At 48.0% G+C, this 18,581-nt stretch overlaps 1 protein-coding gene across 11 annotated transcripts in view; it reads right to left on the bottom strand.

Annotated features, from left to right (window-relative positions):
- The window catches only part of rapgef2b (Rap guanine nucleotide exchange factor 2b), a 97,303-nt gene that overhangs the window by 26,175 nt on the left and 52,547 nt on the right, over positions 1 to 18,581 (bottom strand). Inside the window, exon 1 of one of the 11 annotated variants that reach the window (XR_012929148.1) lies at positions 6,747 to 6,889. The exons of 9 other annotated variants lie outside the window; for them this stretch is intronic. The gene's annotated coding sequence lies outside the window, so the exon portion shown is untranslated. Of the gene's footprint in view, positions 1 to 6,746; positions 6,890 to 18,581 lie in introns of those variants that run through there. One more of the 11 variants, XR_012929149.1, reaches the window with a different exon arrangement.

Here is an 18,581-nt window from a genome sequence, read left to right as displayed (position 1 = left end):
TACCATCTGTTCGAGCCTTGCGTGACAGTATATTTGGCAAATCGGATGGAGTCTGACCACCACCCATGGAGATGCTCGAGGCTGAGGTTCGTAACTAGTGACTTTAAGCAGATGCAGGGGAGTGTAGAGCGGTACAAAAAAAAAGATTAAAATGTTCTCCGTTGAAGTCACTATGTTGCTATGCAGCTTGGCTGGTTCAATGTCATCTGTCAGCTGACAAGTGTTTTTTTGGGGGGCGGGTCGACATAATCAATGTTATCTCTCAGTGGGATTCTACATTAGCAGTGCGCACCCCCAAAAAATGATTTTTTTTTTGAGGAGTTTTGTATTAACAAAAATATTCAACATGCTTTTCACATTGAACATGTTTTCCTCATATTGTGCATTATATACACATGCTGTATATCTATTATGTGCATATACACACATAGAGTATGAAGTCCTTCTAAATGAAAATCATCAAGTTGAAATAAGGTTTGGGGGTGGCACAGCAGATTAAAGCAAACAGCGTAAACTAGTTCGTCGTCTATACAGCTGAATATTTCATTGCAAAAATGTTTTATTTACCAACATATATTTGATGTTAGGTGGGGGGAGGAAGGGGTGGGGGGTGCTCTGAGCCCTTTCCAGTCCCACTTCTAACACTGGAGGAACATCAATATTCAAATTTTACACCCCGAAAAGCCAAATGTGGCTGTTTTTAACTCGGGTTGCTTCATTTATCTCGTGACATCAGAGCTGCACAGTCTGTGCGTATTTTTGTAGGGTGTTCTATTTAGCTGCAGCTGTAGTTCAATAGGCCAATGCAAAATATGCAGTGAGATTTCAAGGGTTTCTTTAGATCCAGCTTTTAGAATGGAAAGAGTGCGGGCTGAAGCGTTCAACAACAGCGTTCAAACGCGACAATCAGGTTAGCGACTGTGATACATGGCTGTCTACTAGCAGGCACTGCTGGGTTGAATAAAGTCAGTCAGTCTAGAGGAAAACAAAACAATTAAGTCTGCTAAAAAAAAAAAAAAAAAAAGGCCTTTGGTGTCATTTTTGCATTTTTCATCGAATGTGCAATTGCCATCAAGCTCTGATAAAAACTGCCGCTACAGCAGCGTCCATGCTAATCTGTTTAGCAGCAGCCATTGCTAACAACAACCCATGATAGAACACTCTGCCTGTTCTTCCTCTGTGGGTTGTTGGAGCTGCTTTGAGCAGTAGGCGATTTGCTTTTGAACCTCCCACCTCTTTTTTTTTTTTGTTTCCCAACAAAGGATTACGGAGCCACCATCAAACCAACCACCTACTGGAGGTTAGCAAGACGGATGAGCGAGATTTCCGAATTAAAAGGTGCACGGTTATTACGGTCATTGTGGCCTCTGTGAATCATATTTGTTTTTGTCTATTATTCATTAAGTGGGGGTTTTTCAGCCGGAGCAGTGCTTGCCTTTGGAGATTTGGCCGGCCGTGACCACATTCACACCTGAGAGCTGCAGCTCTTGTCTGGTCTGGCAGCTACTGAGCAGATCAGAGAGGCACCTGGGGTTGAGAATGCACCCCAGCGGTCGCTATAACAGAAGGTCAAGCACCGTCTTTCATGTCAACCGCCCATTTTTTTTTCCCCCCTTGTTGATAAAACTATGTATTTACACCAGAACTCTTCCCAACAGAAAAGATAAAGTGCCCTGCGCTTGGCGTTCTCTGCCCCGATATGAACTTTGAGCACTAAATAATTTCACTGAGCGGAACGGGATACGAATCGAACAGCTGCAACATATTGATGCCACTTTAATGAAAAATGGAATGAATCGGACGGAATAACATCTCGGGAGCTTCATTTGCAAGTAAATGGGTTTGAACCATTGCAGGCTCTTGAACGCTCTCCTAAGAAAACAAGTCTTGTCACAGACTCTGAGGCGCTCGTCTGCGTTTCGACTTAATTAAAGAGTTTTTGGGAATGGTGGGGGGAAAACATCCGCCGCTGCCAGAATCACCGCTGTGGAATATTAGAAAACTGGTTCTGTCAAAAAAAAATAATAAAATAAGAAATCCTCTTAATATTCATAGTTTGCCCTGTGAGGCATGGTTGCAATAAAAGTGAAGAGCGTGAAGGTGTTTTTGTGCCGTATTGAATCGGCAGATGATATTTTAGACATCTTTCTGAGCTGCGTCGGGGGGTGGGAGGGCAGAAAAAGGAGATATATCTATTCACAAAAGGCCTTTGTGTGTGGATGACAAGAGATTGAGAGCCAGACAGCAGCGCTAGAGCGGCACTGAGGTGTGATCTGACTACACTGTGTCAAAGATTGCCATCACGTTTAATTATCTGGCTGGCTGCACTAACTAAAATGGTGGGGCCCTGGGACCAGCCAGTCACTAACCCCAGTGAGCCCTCTATTTCCCATCCCCTTGTCTGGGCAGCTTCGCTCTAAATGCCTCCAGCTGATTTCTGCGTTGTTTTCCATTATCAAGTGGACATTACTCTGTTAGTGTGACGGATCTTCGTGTCTGTTTAGGCTTTTTTTCTGTGTCGCAAAATCGTTTCATCAGTGTTGTTGTGTATCCTTCCAACATGATAAACTCATTGATATAAGATGTTTCCTTTTGACTGCACCCATCGGCAGTGTGCTGCGCGATGCTTCGCTTGAACTGTGCGTCCCAAAGGAGAACGGAAACGCTGCACACGACAGCACGGCGGTTTAACTGCATCAATAACACCTACAACTGCACCAGCATATAGCTGCTCTCCAGACACACCAGTTTATTTTGTGTCTGCTACATCTCATTTGTTATTCTGAAATAATATTACTTTACCAGCTGCAAAAAGAAATAGAACCTAAAAGCTAAACGAGACACAGCACCACTAACTCAATATTCATATTGCACGCAGCCGTTGTGTCACCCCAATAAAATGACAAGACAAGTTTATGTGAGTGCATTTTATTCAGGGTGAAGTAAGCTATAAAGTTTCAGTACCACATTTAGATCCAGTGGTAACTCACGGCTATTAAACCTGAGAGCTGTATAGTAAGAACAGTGTGGATTTGGGATCCACGTGGGAAATTCCAAGCAAACATTGGCGTCAAAGGCGACGCTTCAATTGTTCTCGAAATTCTGGTGGCACATGCAAATGAATCAAAGTGCACTGTGGCTGAGTTAAGGAACATTTTCATTACTGAGAGTGCGGCAGGCGCCATGTGGCGCGTGCGTCGATAAAACCCTTCAGCCGTGCGGTGATCTGGGTCTGAAATGTCAATAACAATACACCAACTGGTCGCCACAAGCAGCCAACACGGCTCCGCCCACTGCCGGCTCCTCCCCCTCCAAGAGAGGGAGTGATATAGAATAGGGATGGAGTGAGGGATAAAGGGAGGGGATAATAAACACTTAATCTGTTCACTCCGCTCATTTGGGTCAGCTGTCTGTCGGTGGGTCAATAAGGCACGGTCCGTTCAGTGCAGGCATGATCCACTGACCTTCCTGGCAATGTGGCCATGCAGGAAACAGTGATAGATGTCAGTGAGACAGTAGAACTCACTCCTTAGGCTTGTCTTATCAATGGCAGGGCGACGGGGGGAAATCCATGCACAGTTTAGCCAGAATTAATCAGCAGAATCTGGACCAGCACGCAACGGTTACAAATGTCCTAACAATATTCTCATCAGCAAGCAAATCATTAAAACACAATTATCTTCCTACCTTTATAAAGGCCCCTCAGCAGCAAACCCAGTGAACTCCCTCTCTTCCACGCACGCATGCAAGAACCAAGTGAACCCGGCGAAACCACCGGCTGAGAGCACGTACGATCAGCTGTGACAGGAGGATTAGGCATCGCCTTAATGCTCGAGCTGCAACGCCACAGTTCCGCCTGCATGCGAGCAGATGTGGCGCTCCCTAAATCACACAGTAGACCTAATGACCTAGATTGCTGCGCGGAAGCCCTGGGTGGAAGCACTGATGGCTGGCGCTCAATCTCCTTAGTGCCGTTATCTGCTGGGGATGAGTCGGTGCTGCTATATACGCTAGAAGTGCAATGTTGTAGTTGTTCAGGCAAAACTAAATATTGCAACACTTAAAAGCCTGTTTGTTCACAGAGGAGCATTCCCGTCTGCTGGCATAAGAAATCAAAAATAATCTATCAGAATTAGAAAAAAAAAAATAAAAAAAATGGAGCCGCACAGGGATTTTAAGATTGTAAGTGTCATGGAAGAATGTGCGGTTTTGGCTTTGGCCTCCTGAATGACGAGCTGCCAACACTTAGTCGTCTCCCAGAGTTTCCCCTGACCGTGGCAGCGACAGCCGCTTCTCACTTCCGCGGCTTCTCGGATCAAGAGATTAAAACCCTTTCGGCAGGGTGTCCGATTAAATGGACCTGATATGCTCTCTGGGCTTTCCCTTCCTGGTCAGAACTCCACCAACCGCATGCATGCCAGCACTTGAGGTAAAACAGAAGGTGCTCTTACACTGTCCATTACGATTGCGCCTACTGAAAAAATATGAACGTGAAAACTGCCAAAAAAAACATAACATAGAATATGAGTGACACAATGTCAGGTTAATAAAGAATAAAAAATGTAATATTGAGGGCATGACCTATCCACAACTAGCAACAATTTCTACCTGATTTATTATCCGAGCCCTGCGAGGCTAGAAGATTTGGGACACAGGTCCTCAGTACACGGCAATTAATTGAATAAAACGTTCGCAGACAAGGAGACGGCCTTCACAGCCGCGCAATTGCCAAAAGATAAAGTCATAAACATCCATCATAAGCCAATATATCAACATGAATTGCACTGCGATGTCCCTGCCTGCAGTAAAGATGCAGCCATAAGAATAAAACTCACGAGTCTCCAGAGGAACGAGAAGCAATTAGGGAATTAAACATCTCGCGGCCAATGGTCATAAGCCTACCGTAGGGATGTCATTACCGTAATAAGATCTGGTGGCTGTTATTGACTCTACCCTTGGTGGGCTACCCACCGGGATGAATGAATATTTACACAAGCCTACATCTGTATGCTAAAAAAAAAAAAAAAAATAGATACCAAAAATTAAATGAAGGGTGCAGAGGCACGGAGCTGGACATGAAAAAATAAGCAAACTCATATCTGAGCAAAGGGGCGTGTTGAGCTGTTTGTTTGATCATGCTAATGACAGCGCTTTAATTATGACTATGTCCTACGCACAAGAGCCTCCGAATTAAAGCAGCGAGCCCCAGAAAATTTTAAGGATACTCAAATTTGAATCTTAGGCTGGATAACTAAGAAAATGGACACTGTTCGACAGCATGGAGCTAATAAAATTGGACTATACACGTAATGTAAGCCAATGTGATTCATATTTGGCACCGAGTATCACACTGAGACTGTGCTGTAATCAGATAATGGAACAAATCCCAACTGAAGCTGAACTGAAACAGTAATAGGAAATAAATGTGTACAAATTGTCAAATTAACAATGTTGCAATGTCGAGAGACAACAAAAATATCTCATGTAAGCCAAAAGGTTGTCTGCATGCTTGCCAATCGTAACTGGGTAAACTGGATGGAATAGATCATCGACTATGTCACATGCGTTACACTCTGCTTTCCAGACACGGTCTGCCAGAGTGACGTACAGCTCTGCCTCCCTGCGTGCGCGTGCGTGTGCGTGTGTGTGGTCCCCGGTGTGCGAGCGATACCAGCAGCGCTGACAGCCGATCAATCCGTTTAGCGTTCAAGTGCAGATCAGCTCGGACCTCCGAGTGTCTGCTGGCGCTGCCTGGGCTTCCTCCAGCACCACGGACAGCGCCGCTACCGCTATAGCAGCGGCAGCAGGAGGAGGAGGACCAGACTAAACACTGGACATCCATCACAGTGCGGTCAGGAGCAGCGCTGACACGTATTTACTGTAGATTATGGATGGGAAGTTTCACGTCATGACGCAAAAAAAAAAAAAATTAGGGCAGTGTCCTGACAGCACGCATGACATCACTCCCACCTAAACACCCCGATTTATCTTGGGCATTTTTTTTTTTTTATGTCCTGTTCAAATGACACCCGGCGTGGTAATTTCATGGGCCTACAATCTAATGTTGTCACCTCAGACCGTCGTAAAACATAATGAGGGGGCGAGCCACGTCGCTCGTTAAACACACACACACACACACACACACACACACACACACACACACACACACACACACACGAATTTTGCAGCGCTGTGTGTGCATGCGCGTTTGCTTCACGCAGGGCAAAATGAAGAAATAAGCACACACGGTCTTATACCAGCTTAAACAAGCACCGACGCCGCATCCATTACTCAAAAGCAGAGACGACGTAAAGGTAATAAAAGTCGCTTCGAGTGATAAGACGGTTACGTGCGATGGCTGTAACGTCAACAGGGGCCCTTTTATTATTCACGTGCGCGCGTTTGGCGGCGCGCGCGAGCGAGCGAGTGACAGCGAGCACATGGCGGCCGTTTCGAATACAACACACACTGACTGACACACACACACACGGAGCCTCGACCATCGGGGGACCGTCAGCCTCTGGCCGCCGCGTCGTCCGCGTCCCCGGCCCTGGCCCCAACCCCGGCCCCGGCCCGGCGTTCATTCATCTCGGACGGACACCTCCCACCCCCTCGACGGAAATCCGATGCACGCCCATTACGGAGCCGGTAATCATATCTCGGCGGGGTCATAAACGAGGGGAGCGGGGCGGGTGCGTGTGGGGGTGAGAAATGTGGAGAACGACGCGCGTCAATTGGACACTTACCGGGGTTTTATCTTGCTGGCTCGGGACACCATTGCTGTCTGATGCTGCTAATGGTTTCATAATGGAGGGGGGGAAAAAGAATTATGTGCGCCGAGCTAGAAATCTAACATCCCGGAGCTTCTCTAGGCAGAGGCGCGGACCCCCATCTTCCAGCCTGCCCTCTCTCTCCTCCTCCTCCTCTCCTCCTCCCCTCCTCACCCCCCGGCTGGCTGCGCCGTCTCTCTGTAGGGAGGCGGCGGCGGCTGTATAATACAGGGAGGAACCGTCACACGGTCGTACTCCTCGGTTGCTCCGTCGCGGCGCCCCGCTGCTTCCCGCAGGGGAAAAAAAACCCTCTTCAATCCACGGAAGAAGAGAAACGCGAGGGGGGGAAGGAAATGGATATATCCGTTCAATCCGTTCAAGCGCCGGCTTCTGCGCTCAGCGAGCTGGGCAACGACATCTTCGGTCGGAGCGTCGCGTCACGTCACGACGATGTAAAAATATAATAAAATAAAATAAAATAAAAAGATATATAATATATAAAAAAACGAAGCAGAAATCAAAAAACGGGATGTAAAAAAAAAATGTTGAAAAAAATGGCTGACACTTTCACTCACGTTCGCTTCCCTCCGCCTTCCCTCTTCTCTATCCGCCTCTCTTCTGCCTGCCCTCCCTCCCTCCACCCGGGGAGAGGAGGCGGAGAGGAGAGGGAAGGGGGGTGGGTGGTGGTGGGGGAAGCTACGGGCGCGCGCGGACGCACGCGCGCACGCAGACGCCTTCATGCACCATTACGTTATTTGAAGACCGAGACGCCCGCAGCCTCAGCCGAGGTACTGTACGTCGCAAGGCAGCGGTTTGTTTGGGGGGGGGTGGGGGTGAGGCAGAGGAGGGGGGAGGGGGGAGGAAGAAGTGTGTATGTGTGTCAAGGGTGGAGGAGGGGAGTGGGGGTGGGTGAGGCGGGGGTTGGGGGGCGTTAGGACCTCCTCCTCCCCTGGCAGACAGTGATGCTGTAAGAGCAGCCACTATACAGCAGCCTGCAGGGACTTCCAACATGACCCCCACCCCCCACCCCCGCATCAGCCGGGGTGCAGATAGAGGGGTTGAAAGAGGAGAAGAAGAGAGACGGACGAGTAACGCAGCGGGAGTGACGCCGTTATCCACGCTACCGTCGGCACAAGCGAGCCTCTTCCCTTCCTGCCCGTGCATGCAGGGCTTGAAGGAGAGAGCGTCGCAAAAAGAAAAAAATAGGGGAAGAAGAAGAAATAATAGTAAAAGTGTAGGGAGGAACCATCGCACGCCGGCTGCCATCCGTGATGTCACACCGACACTGTCACTCAGCTGGAATAGCCATGGCAACCGGGTGAGCGCACAAGCGCACGCACACACACACGCGCGCACACACACACACACACACACACACACACACACACACACACACACACACACACACACACACACACACACACACACACACACACACCGCTGCCACCACCCAGCCCCCGCTACACACCCTCCAGGGCTTTCAGTTGCTGTGGCGACGGAGGCAGCGAGACCAAATGGAGGAGGGAGAGGTGGAGGAGGAGGAGATGAGAGGGAGAGAGAGTGTGTAAAACAGACTTCATATTCAGCTGTACTACAATGAGCAGCTGCGTCACCGCCGTGCACGCGGCTCAAACAGCAGCGTCCGCCTTGTGACGTGCACGCCGTCTATACATATGTACGTGTATGAAATAGAGAGGGTGCGTGTTGAGGTGGCAGGATGAACCTCGAGGGAGAGGAGGTTTCAGATATTGAGATGCGAGGACGGCGCTCGAGACGACGGAAAAAGACAAACGGCGAGACAATGAGAGTTCAGGGGCCGACGACAACAGTGACGACAACAGAGCCGCTCGCATCCACATCCCAGAATGATCAGTCGTCAGTGCGCACGCTCACAACCAAACCAGGAAGCCGTGGTTTATTTTTGATGCAGCAAAATGTCACTTTTCACCCCCGTAAAATGCATTCCGTATTCTGTAAAGAATATTTTTGAGCGTTCAGTTAAAATGATAAAGTGAGAAAATGAGTGGTTGAAAATCATTTTTAAACAGTGGCCAGTATGCACCTCACAACTGAACATCCAAACAAGACTAATTATTAAAATGTCTGGAAAGATACAGAATTTCCATTGGTGTCCTGCGTTAAAAGAATATGATTGGTTGATAACTGACGACAGCCACCAAACTGACTGACAGAATCTGGAGTTTGACAATTCAAACAACACCTCAATAAAATAACCTGACACCGAATGAGTTCAGCAGCAACATCCAGATTCACAACGACAACGGTGGTGCTGAAACCTCAGCTTCATCCTAAATAAATAAATAAAATCGGCCAGATATCGTTTTGTTTGTGTTGCATATTTTAAAAAGGCCAGACTCGCCTGCTTTGACTCGCCTGCGCTAAAGAGAAGCAGCCAATGACTGCACGGCGAGTCAAAGTGGTGGGGAGCCGAGTGGGAGGCAGTGTGGGGGAGGGAAGCTGGAGACCTGGGATGACATCACCTCTCCTGCCCCCAGCCATGATGTAATGTATCACAACAACAAGGAAAAAGCTCAGGTGCTGCGCTCGCACGGCCCGATAATTAGTGTCTGTAACAGTCGCCGAGGGGGGAGGAAGGGGCAAGAGCGGGGCATCATTACATCACCGAGGCAATGCCGGGTCCCGTCTGGGGAATGAACTCGGCACCGAAGACCTTCCGACCCAACCCCCCCCTCCTTTATTTAAAGCTTTCTAGGAACAAACGAGCCAATTAATCATTTTTTTCCCCCTCCTCACCGGCTAATCGCAGGCGTGACGTGAAAGCGAAGGAGTCGGGGGAACATCGATCTTCCGGGACTGCGACAGAGACGTTAAAACGCCACTTAAGGATCACAGTAATGCACTCGCGTTCAATTCCAGCGCATGCTAAATGCATAGGGTGGAGTGGTGGGGGAGGGGCAGCTGTCTGGCTCTGGTAAACAGACTGTGAACCCTGGTTCCATGCGGTCACGGGGCCACGTGGTGGCGTTCTGCTCGCTGATGTGTGGCGCCACAGCCGTGAAATCCTCGACACACTGCTGGAGAGAGCGCAGCCGTGCACCAACGCAGGCTACACGCACACACACACACAGACTAGTGTTTCAAGTACGGTAAGTGCGTGGGTCGGAATAAAGTAGAGAAATATTGGATTTCCATCTCAAGGAACCGATTCAACAGTTCACTTTTTCAGCGTTTCGCTGGTAATTTTAGCTCGAGGTCGAGCCAGTTTGGCTCTTCAGCTGCTAGCGCCGATATCTAGAGTAGACTGGCTCTAAGCCAATCTCTTTTTTTTGTTCATTCATCTGATGAAAATGCATTTTTAATAATCATCATGATGATGATGAAAACGGCTGAAAAATAAAAACCGCTGAACTTCGGTGAACCTTAAAACAAAAGGGAAAAAATATGCACATCCGTTTTCTTAAGCAAACGCACTCTGCTCTGCTTATTTTGAATAGGACTTCAAGTGATCTGCGCAAAAATAAAATGAAATATGTGGCGGTGCATTTGACAGCGGCGATCCGTTTTGTCTTGAACAACCTTTACAAACCTTTGCAAACATATGGCTGTTATGCATGTTTTTAATCAGCCTTATTATTCCAAGCATTGGCTGATGCCCATTATGTCAAAATTGCCCAATTAATCAAACAGTAATTACTTTGGTGGCCTTTCGTTTGAGCCGTCAAGTTTATAAGCGCTGGGTTCGAAAACCTTTTAAACATTTAAAATCGTACACAAACAGAACTGCAGGGGAGGACAAAGAGGCCCTAAACCAACTGCGTGAAGATTAGCTCTTCATATCGTTTTGGTTTCTCAACAACGACAATCAGCGCTGCGAGACTTCGCTCTGGCTCTCGCACGTTCCAGCCGAGGAAGGAAACACTAGGGGCTAGCTTTAATAATGCAGCGGCACGGCGAGCGCAGGCCAGAGGAGCGCTTCAGATTTGACACACTTTCCTGCACACTTCTAAAGGGGACGTGTTTGTCCAGAGCGAGTCGACATCACAGTCGGGAGCATAATTAAATTGGAAAAAACGACAAACGGTCTTCCCTTTCCTTCGCTCTGAGAGCAGCAGCGGGCCGGCCTCTCGATATCGAGATGGAAAACGACGGCAACGATGGAGCTTTACAAGTGAAAACACACGCCGGTCGGTGTGTCGCTCAATTATACATAGTTTGCGACACAGAAAAGTACAATGTTCATCAGAGGGACCGTGAGATGGATGGCTTCCCTAATCCTTTAGACATAATTTTACAGCACTCACAGACTGTTTGTCCATGGGGGCGGGGGGGGACAGGTAGAGAGTTGGGGGCAAAACTCCAAAGGTGATTGGCCGATGAGTTTCACCTTAAATAGTGACTAGAGTCAGACTGGTTTTGACACACTGGCTACTGTGGAGGTCAACCCCGACAACCTGGCGGCTGTGATGACAGCCGTCTTTCCGACACTTTCTCATCCGACGACCGAGGCTCCTCGGCGTAGAGGAAGAACTCAGCCCCTCCCGGCCCCAGGCGCCGCGCATTCATCCTGCAGGCTGGTCCCATTACAGCAGCTCTAAATAGCATTGTTAGGACCAGAGGGATGATCTAATAAAGAGGCTGCACTTTCGCTGCGGCTCCATCCAGCCCACGGGATTATTTCATCCGTCAAACTGTTCCCCCCCCCCTTTTTATTTTTTTTTCCTCTTCACCTGCACACGCGCAGCTCTGGAAATAATTTGACAAGAGGCAAGCGGCAGCCAGGCACGTTTGGAAAAGATTACGCTGGTGCGTTTCACAAGGGCAAAACATCTGTCAGGCTGCCGCGCGCCCGCCGCGAGTTACACAAGTACATCAAAAAGACAAAGGGGGTGGGGGGAGAGAGAGAGAAAAAGTGTGTCAAGAGAAAGGAAGTCTTGGTAAATAAGTAGCGAAGTTAGGCTGTTGAGAAGCGAGCGACACACCGATCAGTGACTCGATGTTTCCGGGTCGGGTTGTAGATTAACAGCGACAGGTTACGGAGTGGGAAGTCTTTAACTGCACCACTGCATCGGTGGGATGAGTAACTCTGGAGTAACTGTGGAGTAACTATGTTCTGCTTACCACAGCAGCGTGGCCTCGGAGTTTCTACTCTCACCGCTGGTTACAAGATTTGTAATTGGAAAGGAATATCTAGACTACAATGAGGGCACAAATGTCTGTGAGAGGATTTTGTTCAAGTACTCGGGAATGAAGCTCTCACTTTTTGAGTCTGTGGCTTATTTAGCAAAAAAAAAAAAAAAAAAGTAAAACTTTTATGATAATTATAAGTGACCTGAATAGAATTAGATTATCATTGTGCTCTTAAAACCTTATCTGTGATTTGTATGCTTATGGGGCAACTTTCTAAATGGCCACTCATCACAGAGCAGCATGCTTCAAAAATATATTCCAAGCTGATAAGAGATTAATTTCTTTTGATAAATCTGAAGGCAAGGCTACGATCTTCCAACGCTTATAACCTGAGACCTTCAGCAGTCTGGTTGATGGTCCACAGCACTCACACCGCAGTTCTGTCTGACATGAGCGAAACAGATCCGAGGCATCGTCTCTGAACTGCTTCAGATCAGATTCTGATTTGACGTAAACAAAAAGAAAAAAAAAAGTGTGTGAGGGGGGAAACGCACACACACACACGCACACGCACACACACACACACACACACACACACACACACACACACACACTGTGATTTGTTATCTCAGCAACGCAGGCTCATTACCATGGAAAATAAATGTCAGCCGTCAAACTGCTTTGAAAATACTCAACTTTCAAAAAGGTCTTTGAATGTCAAAACTGACATGAAAAGCACATCAAATGTCAGCGAGCTCGTGAGCTCTGTAACGACGGCTGCGAAACGAAGCGCAGACGCCTGCGAACGAGTCACCGATTTCTCTCAACTGCAGGACGCCAAAATTCAGCCGTGTTACAAAGTGCGAGCCAGCGATGCCAGGAAACGAGACACATCCAGCTGAAAATATAATAGACTTTTTTTTCATTTTACATGTATTTCTTGTGACCAAATCAATCATATCAATCATTACAATCAACACTACAGCCTAAAAACTGCTGCACAAGCAGCCTGAGCTGTGGCCATGAAACCCATCCACCATTTCTTTTTAAAACCACTGCAGCCCCCCCGCCCCCACACAACACCCACCACCTCTCCAGCTTCCCCAAACGGCGTCTGTTGAAAACGGAGGCTTTTGTATGGCTGCGCCACTGGAGCAGAGCGCCTTGTCACAAAGGACGGCTCTAAAAATAGGCGGCGGGGCTTTTTCTGCAGCCGAGAGTGGCAGGTCTGTTCTCCAGGCTCTGGCGTTCCTCGCCAGGTCCGACCGCTTCGACACCTGCGCCACTGATCTCATTAAACCTCTTCCCGGAATCGAAATCGGGGATTCTCGCTCGGGCACTCGTCCTGAGACCGTGATTGCACCGTGACGCCGTCGGAGGTGATGATGTAGCACCCGGAAGAGCCACGCCCCCCTGGAGTTGATGATGATAATAATGACAATAATAATAATAATAATCCATACAGCCTGAAGGCAGTCAATACCATTATCAGGCGCATCAGCGGAGGGGCCGCGGCTCTCGAGATCAATCAGCAAAATTATTGTCATTATCTCAGCTCACAGGCCCATAATCACAGCCGGAGTGATGTTTATCATTCCTCTGTCGTGGTGCTGCAAAAAAGCAGGATAATGCGGGAAAATGACGCGCATGAATCCAAATTTGCGCAGGCTCCCCCCCCCCTCTTCATCGCTATCAGCCACCAGCGCCAGCAGCAAATGGAAGGCTTCTATTAAGGGAGTCTACCAGGGGCTACAGCTACGACAAACGGGGAACAGACGCAGATAAAAAAAAATCTACCAGCAGAGAGACAAACGCTAGACACCTGGGTGGGTACGAAGAGCTGCAGCACGCAGATGTGCGCACACACACACATGGCACAAACACACACAGGGAGCACAACAGACGACATCATTAATACGGTACCTGGGGTTTATTGCATTCCTGGAGGCCGGGTTAGAGGAGAGAGCGCCGTGGAGAAGAAGAAGAAGAGGAGGAGGAAGAAGAAGAAGATGTTATCAAACGTGCCACTTGCCTGAGAGAACTTGTGTGAAGGGGAGAAGAAGAAGCTGCGCTGACATGTTAAAATGCAAATTTCAACACAGAAACGCAGAGAGAAACAATCCATAACAGACACAGAGCAAGTGCGACAGCGTATGAAAACCAAAAAAAGAAACTCTCAGCCAGTAGATACTTTTAATCTACATGCCTTTCTCGTATAACAAAACTTGCACTGTGTATCAACCATTCAACTCTTCAAAGTCCACTTTTTATCGTTTTGGGAATTTTCGGCGCTTAAAAGTTTCAAGGTGAGAATGGAAATGTTTTCATGTAGTCATCCAAGGACGGGGAGGAAAAACACAGAGACATCAATATTCTGGCTTTGACATTGAATTATTATTAGCATTCAGTCTTGGGGTTCTTGAAGGCACCCTTTAACTCCTGAAACACATTATCACAACTGCAGGACATTTTCAACCTCTTGAACAAACAAAGAGACCCCAATTACAAAAGTTCACACGTAGACAGCCTCTTTTCAAGGGGGGGAAAAAAGCAGGAACACCTTCATCAATTAGCTTTCTAACCTTTGACACAAACAGTTCAAACAGAGATCGCAGTGGCGACAGTTTGTAGTCAGTGCACTCAGGACTGCAGGTTTCACCGCTGGTCTTCCATCTCTTAACATGCATGGAATGTGAAATTGGTTAATAAATAAAAGTGGTCAAAGAGGGCAGTAAAGATTCTAAATAATATAATATAAACCCAAGACACCATCCAGCCTAATGTTGGCGGACAGTAATTATACTCTAGTATGAGATTAATTTCTTAAAGGTCCCATATTAGACCCATTTTCAATTTTTTTTCCATTACCCAGAGTCCAGTGGATGATAAATTATCTTAAAAAAAAAAAAAAAAAAGCTCCCAGCAGTATAAGTAGCTTTTAGCTCTGCTAAAAGGCCAAAAGTGGAGGAAGCAGAAGAAGCACAAGACGGACTCTTGTGTTGATGTTAATGGTGGGGACACAGTGTTGTTGGAACACACTGACCCGGTGAACTCTGCAAAACGTGACTTTCAGTATCGTATGCATGTGCACACTCTCGTCGACTGAGAGCTCTCAGGCACGAGCGCTTTCCACAGTAAGTGGCAAAGAGGAGTCAACCTACTTTTTTTTCTGCAAAAGCTCCATCTTGCAGCAATTATGGAGCCGCCGGTGCAGGAGCCAGCGATGCCACCGCCGTCAAGGACGCCGCAACCCCGCGCACGGGCACAATCGCTGATGGACAATTTGGCTGCGGCGGGCAGAGGGGTGAGGCAGGAGTGAGGCGGGGGATTAAAACCCGCGACCTTCAGAGCGGCAGGGGCAGCCCCCACTAAACACCGGGCAGCCCGGGTGAGAGGCACATCGATTGTCTGCCTCCTGCTGCTTGTTTTAATTATAGAAGCAGCTGTACGGGGCCTTGGATGTCCGGCGGAGACGGTTGAGTGTGAAGCCCGATGAGGAATACGGGAGCGGGCGGCGGCGGAGGAGGAGAGGGAGTGAGATCAGAGACGACGGGCCAGATTAGAGGTGGTGATAAAGAATTGAGAAATGACTGCGACTCCTTACAGTTGTGAGCGTGAGACTTTGTTCACTTTTTGGCTGAAACCGAGTTGCCGACGTTGACTGAGTGGTGGGGTAGAGAGAGTGTGTGTGTGTGTGTGTGTGTGTGCTGTAAGTCGTCGGTTGGCGGTGCAAATCACTGTTGATATTAGCGGAAAAGATGGAGGGAGTGAGATAAAGTGCAAAGTGGAGTGACGGCGGGGAGGAATGGAGATTATGAGCCTTTTCGCATGAGAGAATGTGGGAAAGATTAAGTGCATCAGTGTGTGTCTGTGTGTGTGTGTGTGTGTGTGTGTGTGTGAGTGTGTAAGAGAGGCACATAAGAGATGATGGAAATCACTGATGTGTCCAATCCTGATGATATGTTTAAGTGTTAACCCACTGATATGAGCAGACAGGACACGTGTGCTGAATGTAAAACACGCTCCTCTATGTATGTGGTATCCATGTTTTTTTTTTTTTTTAATTATTACATATATTTAACATGGACATATACTCTGTGAGTCTTTGTTTCCAATGATGGTAAAAATCTGACAAATCAATGAGTCAGAGTCACAGCTGCGAGTCTTTACAGGCAATTTAAATGAGAGGCCGACCGCTCGCGTGAAATGTGCCAATATTTCACATGCAGGCCGCAATTTGAATGCAGCAAGAACATTACGTCCTTCAGACACATGGAAATAAGAACTAATGATGGGAAGAAAAAAAAAAGTTGGCACATGGTTGGTCGCGGAGGAAAGACGATGGTCTTACATCATCCCCTAAATCAAGGAAGGTTTTAGTGTTCGGCGGGAGGTGTGGTCTTTAAACTCGGCGGTAAATCCGAGCAAAGAGTCGGAAGTGAAACCAAATGACCGTCTTTTGCCCTTAGAAATACCGCAAAGGGTCGGCGCGGCTGAAGTAGTGAACTGCCACTCCGGCTGTGGCACATCCAGCGAGTGAGTGAGCAGGGAAAAGAACCAGCAAGAAGCTCAAAGATCCCAGATGAATCCGGGTTTTGGGAGGGGGTTGCGCTTATTAATATTCACGTCTCCAAAAATAACAAAACATCACAGCTCTCTAGGAAGGATCCAAGACTCTGCCAACTTCCAGCGCTAGAGTCAGAATAACACTGTCTGGTGGCACAAAACAAGAAGACTCAACTTTCAACCAAAGACCCACCCCCAAAAAAAAGAATCTTGTCGCCTTGACAGGTTTCCGAATTTCTGGAAAAGTGGTCAGAGCTTCCGGAAGAGGGGATCCAAATCTTTGAAGCCATTGTTTACAACTTTTTTTCTTCCTTCTTCTGTGGTAGCGGTCGCCTCAAGCTATCAGCTGACTTGCTATTTTAGCACCTCCCACCTCTTCATCCATAGAGGAAGATAATCGGTTATGGAATCTGCTGAAACTTTAAGAGCGGCTGAAAGCGGCGTCTGTTCCGAGCTAAAATTTCAGGGTTGGAATCCGAGCGATCCGGCTGCCGCGCGAATTTGGAATTCTTAACAAATGAGTCAATCAGCCTGACAACGGGCCACAGTACTCGAGGTAAATAGGGTACAAACACAAGTACACAAAGGACACGTTTATTCCCAGCGAAACACACGGCACTGACCTACGCAGACCCGTTAAATCCAGATTGATGCCGTTTAAAAACAACACTTTGCTTATTTTTTGCCTTTTCTAAAAGAGGCCATTATCTAAGAACCTGAAAAACAGAATAAACAGAATTTGTACTTCACTTCGGAGGGCGAGGACTGCGAGTGCCTCTCCCAGTGGGAGTGCCGCCAGTGGGTTAGCAGTACATTTTTAGGCTAAAATGACTGGGCACGCTCACGTGTGTTGTTCAGGCACAACAGCTGCTCTCCGACTCCTGCGCCCACAGCGGGGGATTAAACCTGTGACCCGCGTGTTAGAGGCCGATCGCAGCAGACCGACGGCCATCCTGTGGCTGGCAAAGCGCTAGCTCAGATCGGGGCCGACGGGTCAATGTCGGCTCAGTAGAACTCATCCATTTGGCCGCGCAAACTACTTACCGCAACGCTTTTCCAAAGTTTTAGTCGTCTCACGAAGGCAGGAAACATTTTTCCCCAAAAGACACTGGCCAATGAAACATTTGACAGTCAACCAGCATTTTAAGGAAATAAATGTACACTACCACTCAAAAGGTTGGACACCTTCTCACGCAATTTGCTTTTATCTTCAACTTTCTACGCTGCAGATAGATACTGAAGACATCAAATATATGAGCAAGATATATTTAGTTATGCAGCAAAGAAAAACACCTTAAATAAGTGAATTTCCTACCTAATTCCATGTGTGTCCATGCGTAGTTTTGATGCCTTCAGTGACAAACTGCAACGTCAATAGTCATGAATATGAAAGAAAAGACATTAAATTCAGAGGGAGTGTCCAAACTTTTGACTGGTAGTGCACATATGTCTGAAGAATCAATGAAATGGGTTGAAGTGAGACTGAATATACATAATACAGCACATAACAACAGCAATAGCGCGTCTGCTGACGTTGCCTAGCGCGCGCGTGCTCATCTCGGATGACTAAGCTAAAACAATAAAAAAAAAAAAAAGAAAAAAAAACGAAAAGAGGAAAAAGAGAGGCTGCCTTGCCTGTCGGGGGAGATTTCCGTTCCTCAATCCCAAGTTTCTCCTCGGTGCATGTTGCTCGCTAAATACGCCTCGTGGATAAGCGGGACGGACAAGTGAGCAGCGCCAGCCAGCCAGCCAGCCACTCTGAGAACGCTGGAGATTAGCCTGCTGTGTCAGCTTAGCATCCGGCGAGCTGCGGCGGCTCCTCCGTCGCTGCGCTGCTCCCCTCCACCCCTCCGTTCCGTCAGCAGCAGCAGCAGCAGCAGCAGCAGCGTTACCGCACTCCTGCTAACTTCGCTCCCTTCCGCACTGTAACGCAGCGGCGGCGGCGGCGGTGTGTGCTGCACTCCAGCAGAGCCCATTCGGGACGAGCGGTTGCCATGGCGCCCGCTCCATCCTTCCCACAGGAGCGGCGCTGCTCCGGTGCAGGGAAGCGGAGTGTGTGACGGGTTTGGGAGGGGGGGAAGAGGGGAGAGGGCGGGGACGTCAGGCCATGAGAAAGTTCAGCATTCAGCCTTTTGA

Source organism: Nelusetta ayraudi, unplaced genomic scaffold, assembly GCF_046127955.1.
Source record: "Nelusetta ayraudi isolate G7.1 ecotype Tasmania unplaced genomic scaffold, CSIRO-AGI_Nayr_v1 ptg000097l, whole genome shotgun sequence".
In the NCBI taxonomy this organism is placed as follows: domain Eukaryota; kingdom Metazoa; phylum Chordata; class Actinopteri; order Tetraodontiformes; family Monacanthidae; genus Nelusetta; species Nelusetta ayraudi.
This window is presented reverse-complemented; position numbering and strand designations above follow the sequence as displayed.